The sequence below is a fragment of the Macaca mulatta genome, chromosome 12 (assembly GCF_049350105.2).
Source record: "Macaca mulatta isolate MMU2019108-1 chromosome 12, T2T-MMU8v2.0, whole genome shotgun sequence".
Taxonomy (NCBI): domain Eukaryota; kingdom Metazoa; phylum Chordata; class Mammalia; order Primates; family Cercopithecidae; genus Macaca; species Macaca mulatta.
Window position 1 is genome coordinate 96158231 of NC_133417.1, and position 16089 is coordinate 96174319.

The following is a 16089-nucleotide window of genomic DNA, read 5'->3' on the forward strand; positions in this document are numbered from 1 at the left end:
AGTGCATACTGTATGATTCTAATTAGATTGAACTCTAGAAAATACAGCCTGATCTATAGTGAACAATAGCAGATCAATGGCTGCCTGGGGCTGGCAGACAGAGCACATAGTGGTAGGAGGGAGGGATTAGGAAGGGACATGAGGAAACTGTTATGGGTGCTGGGTATTTTTATTATCTTGATTGTAGTAATGATTCCATGGGTATATACTTATGTCAAAACTTGTCAGATTGTACACTTTAAATATGTATTTATTATATATCATTATACCTCTTTAAGGTTGCTAGAAATTATCATAAACTACATGTTTTTGGAGAAATATAAAGACAAAATTTGGAGAAAGTACCTACATGTATGTAGCATTTGGGGCATAGACTCTGGATTAAAAAAAAAAAACAAATCATATCCAAATTCTCTCATTTCCTAGCTATGTGACCTTGGGCAACAGTGTGACCTTTCCAAGCCTCAGTTCCCTCATCTGTAAAATGGGGGAAATAACATTACGTACCTGCCAGGATTGTTGTGAGGATATAATGGGGTAATGAAAGTAGCACTGTGTACCGGTGTTTCTAGAGTAAATGGTCATCATTGTTCTAAGCTGCATATTTGCAAATGGATTAATACAAATGTGTATATGTATGCATATATACTTTTTACTAAAACATGTTCTGTGGCACAATCTATATGTAGTATAGGATAGTGATGAAACCAAAAGAAGCAATGAATCAATCTAAGAAAAAGGAAGCTTTTGTTATTACTGTTATTACTTTCCCAAATATGATCTCATTTTTGACAACTTTGTGAGGTGTTATTATTACTCCATTTCTGCAGTGAGGAACGCTGAAGCCTAGGGAAGGGAAGGTCGCCCAGTTACAAATGGTAGATGTGGAAGCAGAACAATGATGCTCTGTCTTCAAATCTAGAGCTCTTTGGACAAACCATAGAAGGAAAATTCAGGATAATTTTTTGAAAGCAATAATTATTCTGTGACTCAGAATTAAGCATAAAATATTCAGTCCTATAATAGAGCAAATATATTAAGAAAAAGAATCTTTTAGCCCTGCACTGTACTACCGGTTCACTCTGCTCTCTTGCAGGAAGGGCATTCCCATAGCTCTCTGCTGTTCTTGCCCATCTGGGAATACTCACATGAGTTGGACAAGTGGGCCCATCAGTTGTGCTGGTCTAAGCTCCCCATGTCTCATTGCTTTCCTGCCTCTGTGTCTTTGCATACATGGTGTTACCCACTTGTAACACCTGCTCACACCTTTGCTTACGAAGATCCTGCCCATACAACTACAGCCAGTGCTGGCAGACATTACTGGTGCCACTCATTTATTTGTTCCACGAATTTGTACTGAACAGCAATTATTGCCAGGCCCTGATCTGACTGCTGTGAATAGTCGCACCAAACAAGCTTTCTCTCTCCTATTTTTCCTTCTTTGCATCTGAACTTGTCTCTTAGTACCTATATTATAGTTGTTCCTTTGATCTTGAGAGTTCCAACAGGGTTATAGTTCAGAGCTTGGGACACAGGAGAAAGCACTTTTTCAAATTTATTGGACTGAAGAGAAGGAAAAGTGCTGCATTTGACAGAATGAAACAGCATTGGATATAAATAATGCTCAGAAACATATACAAGGTAGTCAAATTTGAAGAAGGTTGAATTGGTTTAAGAGATTCAGGGAAACTTTTGGCTTCACAGGGAGATGTAAGAAGGCAATTAGGTACCACTAGGGCCAAATTTGTGTTTTGTTGTCATGTGGAAGAAAGATTAAATAGGTTAAAGATGAAATTTAGAGAGTGTTCCAAATTGGAGTTTCAGCAAAAGGATCAGGGAAATAGGATAGAGAAAAAATAATTACGGAAACCAGTATAAAGAAAATCTGTGAAAATTCCTTATTTTTTTAAAAGTACACTTTTTGTACAGAGAGTACTCCCAAGAGCAACAGAGAACATTACAGAAATGTTACAGGAATAGAGAATGTGATTTATATAAAGAACATGTTTTCATACGTATCATTTTTGATACGCCTCTCCCTTCTGCTCAACCACCACAGACAGGAGGTTCCCCTAGAGTTTATGGCTGATCAAATCTGATGTTTAAAATACATTGTTTCTGAAGAAAACTGTGGTCTGATCTAAGATGTGATATACAGGAAGCTGCTGTTATAATTTAATCTGGGCCATAATTGTTTTACAACTTAGGTAGCTTTTTAGACTTAGTGTATCTAACTGAATTGTGATAGAGACAAGAATAATTTCCAGTGAACGTAATGAAAAGCTCAACCCTTAAGTGTTATAGTGTTCAATACTAAACTGCTAAAATAATTTTAAAGTTGGCCAAGGAATAAAATATAGCCTGAAGTCTTACCAAAGTCATGGTAATGAGACCATAAATGAATAGAATGTCCTTAAAAATAAATTTTGCTGGTTATTTGTTGCATACATATTATTATTTAGGTCCCTTGCATATCTAAAATGTTATTTTTCATATGCATATGGTATATAATAAATGGATACTGTGGTCCATTTTGTGTGCAGTATAGAAAAGTGGTGAAAGCAAAAGAAGAAATGATATATTAAAAAATAAGCATTTCAGTATCGTTTTTCTTACTGTTCTATTCTCACCTCCTCCGTTAAGTTTAACAGGAAGTCACAACTCTCAGTTGCGTAACTTGTGTTTTCCATTCTCTGCATATTTTTCAGCTGAGCACTTATTAGAAATATGAAGTCACTTCAAGTGACAACACCATCATGACACATCCTATCAAAAGTGACGTCACTTTTGACTATGATCAAAGCACTGGGGCTCTCCTACAAAGTCATTTCACTTGCCAGGACCACTGCTATAGATCATGCTTCTTTACGGGCTACAGAGCTGGGGGTTGCCTTTGGAGTGGAGAGACAACAATTACGAATGTTGAAGAGGATGGAGTTCTGCTTTCAATTCAGCTCAGCAGCCGCATAATGTATTGCTGAAGCAGTGGGAAGGTATGTTCCTACCCTCGCAGGCAAAATTTCACAGACTTTCATGTATTGTCATTATTACTGTTGTTATTTTTTTGTTTCCAGAACTGATGTACTGAATTGCACATTAGTTTACGTGATTAAAAAGGTAAATTTGTTTTTCCCCTCTATATTTGGTATGTTGATTTTTTTACGAGTATGAAAATGTGTTACTTTTATTAACAGAAAAAGGTATCTGTTTTTCAATTCTCCCAAAACTTATGGAGTGTCTGAGATATGCCACACACTGTGCTGAGTATTGGGAATCCAAAGTTGAAAAAGATAATTCCACCTCCAGGTCATTTCATCAAAAACCCATTCACCAAGAACCCGTTTGTCAAGGTGATTCCTGGTCCTTTGTTCTCAAAAACTCACAAGCTAAAAGAAAACATAGACATGTAAGCAGCCATGAAATGTCTGCTTCATTGGTGATGAACAAAGCTATTGTTCAAGGCTCAGAGAGGAAAATAATTCTTTGGAGGTTAGGAATGGATCCAATGAAATAAAGCAACCTTGATGTCTCACACTAGGAGACATAGCTTCATAAGAGGGGTATGGGTTGGATTCCATCATCCACTTGTCCCTCTGCCTGGTTCATTTGTGCAAGACATAACCTGTCAACCACATTTCAATGTCTTGGAGGACTCTACTGTTTTGAAAACATCTGCTTTGGTCTTGATGCTATCTTATCAGATTCTGCAAAAGCTGACGAGCCATTTCCATTGTGTCTCATCAGGTCCTTAGTTACCTGTGACAGTTGGACAGAATGCTCCTCCCACAAGCAAAATCACAATAGCTTGTTTCCAATGAGAATCTTAAGTTACATTAAGTATCTGGGTGATTCAGGTGGTACCTGACCTCAGTCCTCAGAAATATTGACTTTCTCTCAATGCATAGACAGTGAAGAATAAACTGTGTATTTTCTTGTGTATGTCATGCCAGGATTATATTCATCAATAAGCTTCAATTTGGTGGGTGGAGAAGAGTCCAAAAATGTACTCTTATTCTAAACACTAGGTCCTCTTTCTGACTATTCAAGTAGGGCTACTTACAGAAGGCCAGATAAGACTGTATCTATTCTATATTACTGCTTACTTCCTGCAGGAGTAAGGTATTAATCATATGGTATGTTTGGTTGAAATGAACATTATGACCACAGAAAAAACTTAGAATGTGTTGGATTGTCAGAAAAACTTCATTTGCTTGAATTGTGCTCTGCTCATGACGTGGAATGCTTTGGTAAAGGCCATGCTGGACAGGGTCAATGGTACTCCTCCATTCCCATTGTGAAGCCAAGATCACATACGTACCTTTTGTTCACTGATGCTGACAAGAGGGAACTGGTTTGATAATACAGTGCTTTTATACCTATGATATACAATAAATTAAAAGGAATAACCTTGTAGATTTAGAATTTTTTTAAAAGCATATTGCATGAAATTTAGACAAAGGTGGCATGCTTTGGGAACAGTCCATTTCACTTAACTTTCTTGGGTAAAGCAGGACACCACTGAAGGCTGCTTGAAGACTCAGCTCCAGTATAATTACTTGCAAATACTTATTTAATTACTGTCCTCTTTGGTACATTACATACATCATGGGCAGGAGACACCTCTGTCTTATTGCCTGTTGTATCCCAACATCAGAAGTGTTCCTGGCAGAGAAACTCCCCAACATATACTTGTTGAATGAATAAATGACTGAAAGTAAATTTACTCAAACGTCTCAGAAATGACAAGATGCTTGAGGTGGGCAGTAAATAAATCTTTGGGAATCCATCACTTCCACTAAGAAAGCAACTCAAATATCCCTCCTGTTGGAGTGGCAAAGAATAGTGAAATATATGTGAGATCTCCATGTGATTCTTTTTGCATTACTTTGAGCAGAGTCTTAATCTTGGTTACATCTTACAATTACCTGGGGAGCTTTACAAAATCCAATAGGAACAGAATCTCTGGAGTGGGGCTGAGCATGGCTAATTTTCAAATGTGTCATTAGGGATTCTAATAAAGCAGGCAATGCTGAGAACACTGAGTGTGGGGCATTCTTTCCCAAACTTGTCTGATTATTAGAATTACCTGAGCTGCTCAGTCCCACAACAAATCAAAAATGGTATCAAGGGATATTCATCTTTGCCAGTTTGGAAGATACAAAGTAGTCTCTTATTTTAGCAGAGAAGCATAAGTTTCTAATAGCTTAAGGCTGTTCTGACTTCAAATTTCAAAGACTTGCCATTGCATCTAATTTAGTGCCAACACAAATGTAATTTATTGCAGGATTATCTTCCAAGATATCCTCGGGCATTTCTTCTTGTCCTAAAATAATACTTCTACAACTCTCATTAGACTCTATCTTTATTACTGTAAGTCAATTCTCATCTATCTAAAGTAATTGCAGCGTGTGATTAAGTGTTGGGATGAGTTGTTCGGACACTAAGTGCTGTGGGAGTGCAGAGGAGAGAAAATTCGATGTGGATTTTAATGACACATAGAGCAGGACGTGGGCTGCAACTTGAAGGATGGTTAGGGGAGTAGGAAACTGCATCCTGGGCAGAGGGCATTGCAAGCAATGAGCAGAGTCAATTCTAAGAATACAAAATACTCAGACCCTAAATCCACCATTGCTTATTTTTCTTCCGATGCCTGGATGCATCCCTCCTTTGTGAACTCCCTGAATCCTATCTCTCCGAGCCACATTCCCAAATTCCACCTTCGACCTATTCAGTCAAAATTGGAAATGGGAGCCGGAAATCTACACTTTTAACAAGTTCCCCAAGTGATTTTTGTAATGAAACAGAAACTGAGAAGGATGTATCTATCTACACCATTCAACAGGAAGATAGATGGGACAGAGTGTCCTCCAAAGAGAACCAAATGCGACAAACCAGCGCTTCTATCAAAATAAATCAGACCTGGCATTTTTCATCTATCAAACTGGCAAAGATTAAAACACTTTATACCACTCATGTTGATGATAGAATGAGATTTTATGCACTGCTGGTGGGAATGTGAATTGGCACGTTACTAAAGGACAATTTGGCAATTCTTATAAAAAGCCTTAACATTTTTCACACCCTTTGACATAGTAATTCCACTTTTAGAAATTTATCCTAAGGCTGTGGTCTCAACCTTGGCAGTTTATTAGAACATTTGTGAAGCTTTATGAACTGCAGATCTCTGGGCCCCATTCCTTTGAGATTCTGGGAGTGAATTCTGGGAATCTGTTGAACCTGTTTGTTTGTTTGTTAATACTAATATAATTGGGGCCTATTTTTTAAAAGTTCAAGTAATAGAAAAATCAAAAATTGGTGAGATCTTAATCTTTCACTTCCTCCCTTGATTCCCTGCAGTTAATCATATAGACATTGTTTTGTGTTTTTTTATTCAATAACATAATATAGTCATTATCCCATTTCAGCATATTCAGATATAATTTTTTAATAGTGCTATAAGTTGCATGGAGATACTTCAATTTATTTAATCATTGTGGACATTTAAGGATAGACTTTTTAAGATCATTTTTGCATTTTTATTATGAACAATAATACGATGATCATTCTTGAATGTATATCCTTTTCTTTATCTATGTGAGAATTTCTGTATGATAATTATCTAGAAATGGAATTGCTTTGTCACATTAAACTTGGATTATTATGATCATTTTATGAGTTGGGGTCTCACTCTGTAGACCAGGCTAGAGTGCAGTGGCTTGATCATAGCTCACTGCAACCTCAAACTCTTGGACTCAGGTGATGCTCCCACCTCAGTTTCTCATGGAGCTGGAACTAAATGTGCATGCCACCATGCCTGGCTAAGTTTTTCTATTTTTGTTTTTTGTAAATATGAGGTCTCACTACGTTGCCCAGGCTGGCCTTGAACTCCTGGCCTCAAGTAATCCTCCCACGCTGGCCTCCCAAAGTGCTGGGATGACAGGTTTGAGCCACGATGCCCAGACGAACACAACTGGTTTTGATGCACAGAATTAAGACCTATGGTTCTGACAAAATAATCACAAATATGAATGAAATTTTAACAATAGGTATGTGTACTTCACCTGTGCAAACTGGTGAAAAACTGAATAATTAATAAACATCCAATTAATAGGTGAATTAAAATATGCTAAAAAGGGTATTTAATGGCATGGAAAGATGTTGACTAAGTGAATGTATAGAGCTTAGGAAGGAGACTCTAAAACAATATTAATTTTAAAATAAGTTAATATTGGCAGCAAATATACTATAATGTTCACAGTGGTTTTCAGTTAAACATAGAATTACAGATTCTTTTTGCACATCTATATTTTCTAAACTTGGTTGGGTATGTATCACATTGGTAATAAAAAAGTTATTTAATAATCAGTAAATATGATACTAAGCTGCATTGTCAAAAAGATATGACCCATAAGAACTCAGAGATGAGCCCCCTACAGAGCTCAGCATTCATGTGGTTTGATGCCTAATAGTTTATTAGAGTTGGCCACCTTTGAGAGAAGACTTGAAACCAAAGTTGTTCACCTGCTTATCAAAAGGCCTTACACAGAACATTTTACCAGGTACATGTTCTTTCATTCATCAACAAACTTGGAGATTAGAATCTATATTTATCTAGCTTTTTAGTAGAGTTAAAACGTTATAGACTTGGGAAATTAATAGTCCCCAAAATACAGTTTCTGTCTTCTAATGTATAAATAAGTATTTTTTAAAAGATGAGATAATGTTCTTCCATTCATTGATAAATTCTTTTGCTCACTAAGTGAACAATGGGAAAATGTGTTTAATTTACAGCACAAGTGACAAGAGGAGGAAGTTCCTGATCATATTGGTAAGGGTTTGGAAAGGCTACCGAGTCTGCTCATGCAATATCGTTCCCTAGAGATTTTAATAATAGGAAATAGATTGAGGTGGTTCTGCTGTAGTTTAAAAACCGAAGGATGGGACACCCTGGGGGTTGTTCTTTGCCCTTTGAATTCTTGCTGGTCGATAAGAATATAGGAGAGGAGAATGAGTTGTTTCAGATACCAATTATGGCACTTTAAATAATTTAAAATACATGTGAGGCTTTTAATTTCATTGTGCTTATAAAGATAGAATGGAGTAAAAATGGAAAAGGAATGCCTATTTCCAGAGGGTTAGTTAAATTATGGTACATCCATAAGATGTGAAAGACTTATCTAAGAGCACTGTAAAGCATTGCTAAGAGAAACTGAAGACCTGAACAAATGAAGAGATGTTTTGTGTTTATGAATTGGAAGAGTCAAAATTATTAAGATGTCATTTTTTCCCAAAATGATCTATAGATTCAGTGTAATTCCAGTGAAAATCCCAGCAGGTTTATTTGTTGAAATTGTCAAGCTAGTGCTAATATTTATATGAAAATTCCAAGGATCAAGAAAAATCAAGGCAATTTTGAAGGAGAACAAGGTTTCTAGACTTTTACTGTCATGTATCAAGACTACAAATCTATGGTAGTTATCTATAATGTGGTATAGGTGCAGGGAGAGACAAATAGACTAACATACAAGAGACTCACATAAATAAAAGTTCCCAGATTCATGTCAAAAACACCACTGCAGTGCAATGAGGAAGGGATGGTCATTTCAATAAATGGCTCTGGGTCAATTAGATACCCACATGGATAGCTTCTCAGTCTTTTGGCTAAGGTCCAGTGTAGCGTCCACACGGAAAAAGCCTACTTTACCCCTATCTCTTTCCAGATATAAAAGGCATCCAATGGATCATAGTCCTAAATGTAAAAGATTAAAACACTAAAGGTCCCAGAAGAAAATCTAGAAGAATGTTACAATCCAAGGCAAGCAAGATTTCTCTTAAAAAAAGACACAAAGAGTGGTAACATTTTAAAAATTAAAAAAATTGAGCCTAAATTAAAACTAAGAACTGTTGTTCATCAAAAGACACCATGTAGAGGAGACTGAAAAGGTAAAGAACAGTGTAGAAGACATCAGCAATACATATTCCGACAAAGACCCACTTGGAATATGTAAAGAATTAAAAATTAATAAAACAGAGACAGACAAAAAAATCTTAAATGGTCAAAAAGCCTAGGCAACATGGCGAGACCCTGCCTTGTTATGGTGGCATGCGCCTATGGTCCCAGCTATAAGAAGGCTGAGGTAGGAGGATGACTTGAGCCTGGGAATTTGAGACTGCAGTGAGCGGTGATTGAGCCACTGCACTCCAGCATGGGTGACAGAGCAAGACCTTGTCTCAATCAATCAATCAATCAATCAATAGGCAAAAGAATTCAAGAGGTACTTAAAAAAAAGAGGATATTAGTGCTTGCTTCTGCAGCACATATACGAAAATTGGAATGATACAGAGTAGATTAGCATGGCCCCTGATCAAGAATGACACACAAATTTGTAAAGCATTCCATATTTTTTGTTTGTAGCTCAAAGGAGAAGTGCTTGAGGGGATGGAAATACCTTATTCTCCATGATGTGCTTATTTCACATTGCATGCCTGTATCAAAACATCTCATGTACCCCACAAACAGATACACCAACTATGTACCTACAAAAATTTTAAAAAATAAAGAGGATATCAAAATGGCCATAAAGCATAAGATTCTCAACATTATTAATCATCAGGATAATGGAAATTAAAATTACAATGATTTGCTACTAGACACACCCTGAATTCATAAAAATGAAAAAAAAAAAAAAAAGACTGGCAGTAACATGTGTTGACTAGGAAGCAGAGCAACTGAACTCTCACACACTTCTGTGACAGTGTTAATTACCACAACCACCATGGAAAGTTGTGTGGCAGCATCTCCTAAATCCACACATCTTAATGCCCTATTACCCAACCATTCTACTTCTGGGAATATGCTCAAAAGAAATGAGTGCTTATACCCACTACTAAAAGATACAAACAAAAATGTTTCCGAGTTTCATTCATAATAAGCAAAAACTGGAAATAGTCTAAGTATCCACCCACAGGAGAATGAATAAATAAATTGTACTACAGTTATACAATGGAATACTAGCTGTAATTAAAAACAAAACAAAACAAAGAAAAAGACAGATAAATCTCATAACATAGAGTGAAAAAAGTCTAACTCCAGAAAATTATTCTGTGAAATTTCACTCATATGAAGTTCAAGACAGCCAAAACAAATCTATAGTGATACAAGAATAGTGGTTATCTTTGTGACTGATGCTGACTAGGAAAAGCATGGGAGAGAATTCTACGACTGGAACTGGTGGTAGTTATATGGATGTATATAAAAAAATTCATTGAGCTATACAATTAAACTTTGTGTATTTTACTATATGCTTATTTTGCATCAATAAAAGCATCTTTAAAAAGTGATGCACAAAAGTGATGCACTTTAGTACCTTGTATTAAAATATGACATAATATCTGACCTCAGTCTACACCTCTTTCAGTTTGAGTGTATAACCTTCTCATGAAACAGAGTGGGCAGTGAAAAGAAATAGCTCTCGGGCCGGGCGCGGTGGCTCAAGCCTGTAATCCCAGCACTTTGGGAGGCCGAGACGGGCGGATCATGAGGTCAGGAGATTGACACCATCCTGGCTAACATGGTGAAACCCCGTCTCTACTAAAAAATACAAGAAAAAACTAGCCGGGCGTGGTGGTGGGCGCCTGTAGTCCCAGCTACTCGGGAGGCTGAGGCAGGAGAACGGTGTAAACCCGGGAGGCGGAGCTTGCAGTGAGCTGAGATCTGGCCACTGCACTCCAGCCTGGGCGACATAGCGAGACTCCGTCTCAAAAAAAAAAAAAAAAAAAAAAAATAGCTCTCCTGTGCAATTTCTAAGTGAATCTCAACCACTTTGTCATTGTACTGCATTTCGTTTGAGGAACTTCAAGATCTTCTGTATTCCTAGAGTCCAGAGTGTCAGAGCTCCTGACTTAGCTCATGGGAAGTTGGGGTGGTTCAGAAAGACCACCTCCCCGCCTCTCCAGGTGAAGGCTAGTTCTAGGTGTGTCTTGGACTCCCGTTCACGTCAGTCCTTACTCCTCTCCGGAGTGAGTACATTTTCTCTCAGCTTCCAGAGGTTTAGTGTCTCCCTCCTTCTGCTGAAAGGTTTTCTCCACCCTTCCTGCTTCCGGCTTGACCTTCTCTCACATGTAGCATATTCTCAAAATACAGATGTTTCTCCACTCACGAGGGGGCTACGTCCCAATAAACCCATCATCAGTTGAAAATATTCTAAATTGAAAGTGTGTTTAACACACCTAACTTATTGAACATCATACCTTAAACATGCTCAAAACACATTAGCCTGGCATTGGGCAAAATTGTCTAACACAAAGCCTATTACATAATAAAGTGTTGAATATCTCACATACCGTATTGAATACAGTACACTGTAGAGTATTGGTTGTTTAGCCTCATGATTGCTTAGATAGCTGGGAGCAGGGGCTCACTGCCACTGACCAGCATCGCGAGAATATTGTACTGCTTATTATTGCTAGCCTCGGAAATGATCAAAATTCAAAATTTGAAGTATGGTTCCTACTGGGTGTGTATTGCTTTTGCACCATCATAAAGTTGAAAAATCATAAGCCAAACTATCCTAAGTTAGAGACCATCTGTATACTTCTTTGCAAAACCAATTCCTTCCATCCTTAGAAACTGCTGATTTCAGCAAGGAAAATCTTAAAATCTAAATTGTCCTTATGAACTCTATCTAAACTGAATTTGCAATAATGACATTTGATCCATTTAGTTAGGAATATGCATTGCAATAAGGCAATATTCATATTTTCAATGTTAGCTCAACTTCTCATTTATTAAAAGAAACTCTGAGGCCAGGCGCGCTGGCTCATGCGTGTAATCCCAGCACCTTGGGACGTGGAGGCTGGCGGATTGCAAGGTCAACAGATGGAGACCATCCTGGCCAACATGGTGAAACCCCGTCTCTACTAAAAATACAAAAATTAGCTGGGTTTGGTGGTGGTGCGTGCCTGTAGTCCCAGCTACTCGGGAGGCTGAGGCAGGAGAAACACTTGAACCCGGGGAGGTTGCAGTGAGCCGAGACAGTGCCACTGCACTCCAGCCTGGCGACAGAGCGAGACTCCATCTCAAAAAACAACAACAAAAAAAGAAGACACTGAGCCCCCTTGGTATATGCTGGGCTCTGTGTTAAGCACCGGAAAGGAAAGATGAATGCACTCAAAGAGCTCACAGTCTTATGCAGGAGGCAGGCAAATATGTAGACACATTAGTTCCAGTTATTTCCTATTATAATAGCCTCCTACTGTACATCACACAGAGTTTATCAAACTCATCTTGTTATCCCACCTCCCTCCATAAACCTAATCTTCACTGTGCATCAACATCCGTGTCTATCTATGTCAATAACCCAGGCTGAAACCCTCGGCCATCTCTTATTTTTCACTTTCTCACGTTTACTCATTACATGTCAATTCTTTCACCAAATTCTCTCACAATTCCAGCACATATTCTTCATTCCTGTGCCACTTCCTAGATCAGAATCCTAATTTCCTTTTTCTTGCACTATGACCATAATGTTCAAACAGCTCTCCACACCTCCAGTTTCACCACTGCTATTCTATACTCCACACTGTTGCCAGAGAAATCTCTGTCTCTATAGTTCTTTGTCTCCACCTCTAGGAAGACTTTTTATTTGCTAGGAATAGAAATATAAGAATCCAAGGGAAAAGATTTGGTGAGTTGATGATTTGCTCAGCTACAGAGAGCCAATGAAATATTAATTATTTCTAACATAAATCTTGACAGATATAAAATATGGAAACGTGGTAAGCTGTGAAGGGCAGCTTTTTTAAAAGTTTGATATGGCACAGATTATCTTCTCATTCCCATATCTTTCTTTCTTTTTTTTTTTTTTTTTTTTTTTTTGAGACGGAGTCTCACTCTGCTGCCCAGGCTAGAGTGCAGTGGCCGGATCTCAGCTCACTGCAAGCTCCGCCTCCCGGGTTTACGCCATTCTCCTGCCTCAGCCTCCTGAGTAGCTGGGACTACAGGCGCCCGCCACGTCGCCCGGCTAGTTTTTTGTATTTTTTTAGTAGAGACGGGGTTTCACCGTGTTAGCCAGGATGGTCTCGATCTCCCGACCTCGTGATCCGCCCGTCTCGGCCTCCCAAAGTGCTGGGATTACAGGCTTGAGCCACCGCGCCCGGCCCTCCCATATCTTTCTACTGAGGCAGAGGTCACAGATTAAATGATAGAAAACAGGCAGGTTATTGATGTCACGGGCATTTACGAGGTTCTCATTTTTTAGGCGCCAACACAATTCTTGGCTACCTGCACAACTTCACGCCTCATTGTGCACTTAGGACCCCACTGGAGGTGAGATCACTATGTTCTTGACAAAAGTAGACAATCAGAGCATATGGTAATAGACAACTGGAAATTGACTATCTACTGAGCCATTGGCTCTGGATCCTCATTATTTTTTATTATTATTATTGAGACAGGGCCTTGCTCTGTCACCCAGGCTGGAGTACAGTGGTGCAATCATAACTTGCTGTAACCTCAAATTCCAGGGCTTAAGTTATCCTACCACCTCAGCCACCCAACTAGCTAGTACTACAGGTGTACGTACGATACCATGCTCAACTAATTTTTTGTGGAGATAGGGTCTCACTATGTTGCCCAGTCTGGTCTTGTACTCCTAGCCTCAAGCGATCCTCCCACCTCAGCCTCCCAAAGTGCTGAGATTACGGACATGAGTTAACATGTCGGGCCTGGATCCTCATTATCAAAAGGGAGTGTGGGGAGAGTTAGGTTTAAGTTGAGCAGATCTTTTGTCCCCAGGTCATCTCTAGGAAAGGCAATAATGAAAGGTCAGAGAGTGCCTGGTGACTTGATGAAAAAACCAACTTCTTCCCTAAGTCATGAACTTCTTGTTGGTAAATTAAAGTGGATACATTTGAAGTTATTCATTTGGACCCATGAAAGGCAGCTGTTCAATGCCTACAAATTAAATTTAGAGATCTACTAAGTTTAGATATCTACTTGACATTACTCCCTTCAGTCACAGTTTTAAAGCTGAACATAAATTAATTTTGAACTGATTTGGATTATATTGACGAACTTGTTTTCAAGCAGATGTATTTATTTTTGCTCCCATTTTTACGCTTTAGCTTATTAAACCTACTTTAACAAAATTTATATTAAAATATGTCAGAAGCTTATTTAAGGTAAAAAGTCTTCTGAGCTGTCTTGGTTTTGATTAAGTATCTCTTTGGAAAGTTTCCAAATCACAGTGGTTTTAGAACAGTGTAGATGGCGTTCTTATAGTTCTTCATCTCCATGAAATGGAGACAAACTATTTTCTAAAAACTGTTAGTTAAAAGACACAATTATCCTACTTTTTAGGTGATTATCTGCCCAAATTTTGCTTAACAACCACCATGATGCTCCTAACCAATGAAGCAATAGATAGTAAAAATCAACAGATGACTTTGAACACCTTCATGTCGTCTTTCTCTACCAGCATCTGTATCTCCCCGCCCACTTCCTCAGTGGTATGGTTAGTTGTCACACTAGAGGCTGTAGAAATCTCATTTTTTTTTTCCTGGACTGCCCTCTGGGTTGGCAGCTTCTCTGCAAGCTTCTGTTACAGCTGTCAGGCCAGCAGATTCACATGCTGGGGTTTCCATGCCAGCTCCTGGACAGATTGGGTGGGCTTCTTCTGTAAGTACCCAGGATGACATAGATCTTGGACTTGACTTTTCATCACATGAAATAGTTTCCCCTCACCTTGGTATATTACAGCTAATCTCGTCTGTTTGTTTGACATTCTGGCTCTGTCATCCAGGCTGGAGTACAGTGGCATGATCACAGGTCACTGCAGCCTCTGCCTTCTGGGCTCAAGTGAGCCTCCACCTCACCCTCCTACGTAGCTGATTCTACAGGCACACACCACCATGCCTGGCTAATTTTTTTAATTTTTTGTAGAGATGGGGGTCTCCTTATGTTGATCAGGCTGGAGGCTAACTTTTATGTTAGGGAAGTAAAATTCATCCAGTCTCTGGATGATTTGATGAGAGGGAGAACAGAGGTTGGAATGAGGAAAAAAAAAAAACCTATCGGTGTCAGAATTCTCCAATATTCTTTTGCCTACAGCAGACAAGGGGTGGGTTTCCTAGAGAGAAAATCAGCTCTGGATATATTTTCAATAAAAATATATTGAAACATTTGATGGTTCCCTATGAAGTCCAAACTGCTTAGCATGGCATTCAAGGTCTTCAATCACCTTTTAATGTTTAAAGTGCCTCGCTTATCTGTGAGATAGGAAATCTCACATTGTCGTGTTCTTGCTCTTGCTGTACCAGATACTCTTTTTCCTCCACTCCTCTTCAGAGAGTCCTGAACTATGCATTTATAACCAACCCACATGTTTCTAACTCTGTGAATTTTCATTGGCACATGCCTCTACCACAGTGCTTACCACACTACATCATAAATATTCATTTGCACTTTGTCTCCATTCTAGGTAGCAAACTCTTCCAACATAAGAATTTTATCTAAGCTCTCTTCACTTTATGCCTTTGCCAGTCAATACTATCCTGATGTTAACATCTATATGATGTAATCAATATTCAGTCAACAAATATCTGTGGAGTAGATAGCCATTGTACCCCAAAGTAAATTATATGAGCCCTACTTTTAAGAAATCCAAGCTGTCGCTGGAATAAAAATGATGTTTCATCATCCAAAAAGTAATTATTGCAAAAAGAAGCCCCATACTCTGGCATAAGCTTTACAGAAAATAAAAAAATCAGGGAAAGGATGAATCATCATGGACTTCAGTATTAAATTGTTAAAGATTTAATCAAGAGGAAGATCAATCTAGGATAAAATAAAGGCTTGGGGGGATATGCACAAAATGGCTCATGAATGAAATTTCAGGTGGTTGGGGTCTTCCATTGATCATACTGGATTTCAGTTTAGTGTAATATGCACAAATTGTGATGCACACCATCCACCTTCTGTTTATGATCCCATATTATGCATCAAACAAAGTCTTGACAATTCACATTTCATCTTCAACAGCACAACACAGAGTTCTCTAAGCTTTTGAAATATGAGTGTTGTGATATTGA

At 38.4% G+C, this 16089-nt stretch overlaps 1 protein-coding gene and 1 non-coding gene across 3 annotated transcripts in view; one reads left to right on the top strand and one right to left on the bottom strand.

The window, feature by feature from the left end:
- STAT4 (signal transducer and activator of transcription 4) overlaps positions 1-16089 on the bottom strand; it is a 125928-nt gene that overhangs the window by 86239 nt on the left and 23600 nt on the right. The window lies entirely within an intron of this gene.
- Positions 9300-9406, top strand: LOC114671691 (U6 spliceosomal RNA). Its single transcript, XR_003721707.1, has one exon. It is a non-coding gene; the product is annotated as a U6 spliceosomal RNA (small nuclear RNA).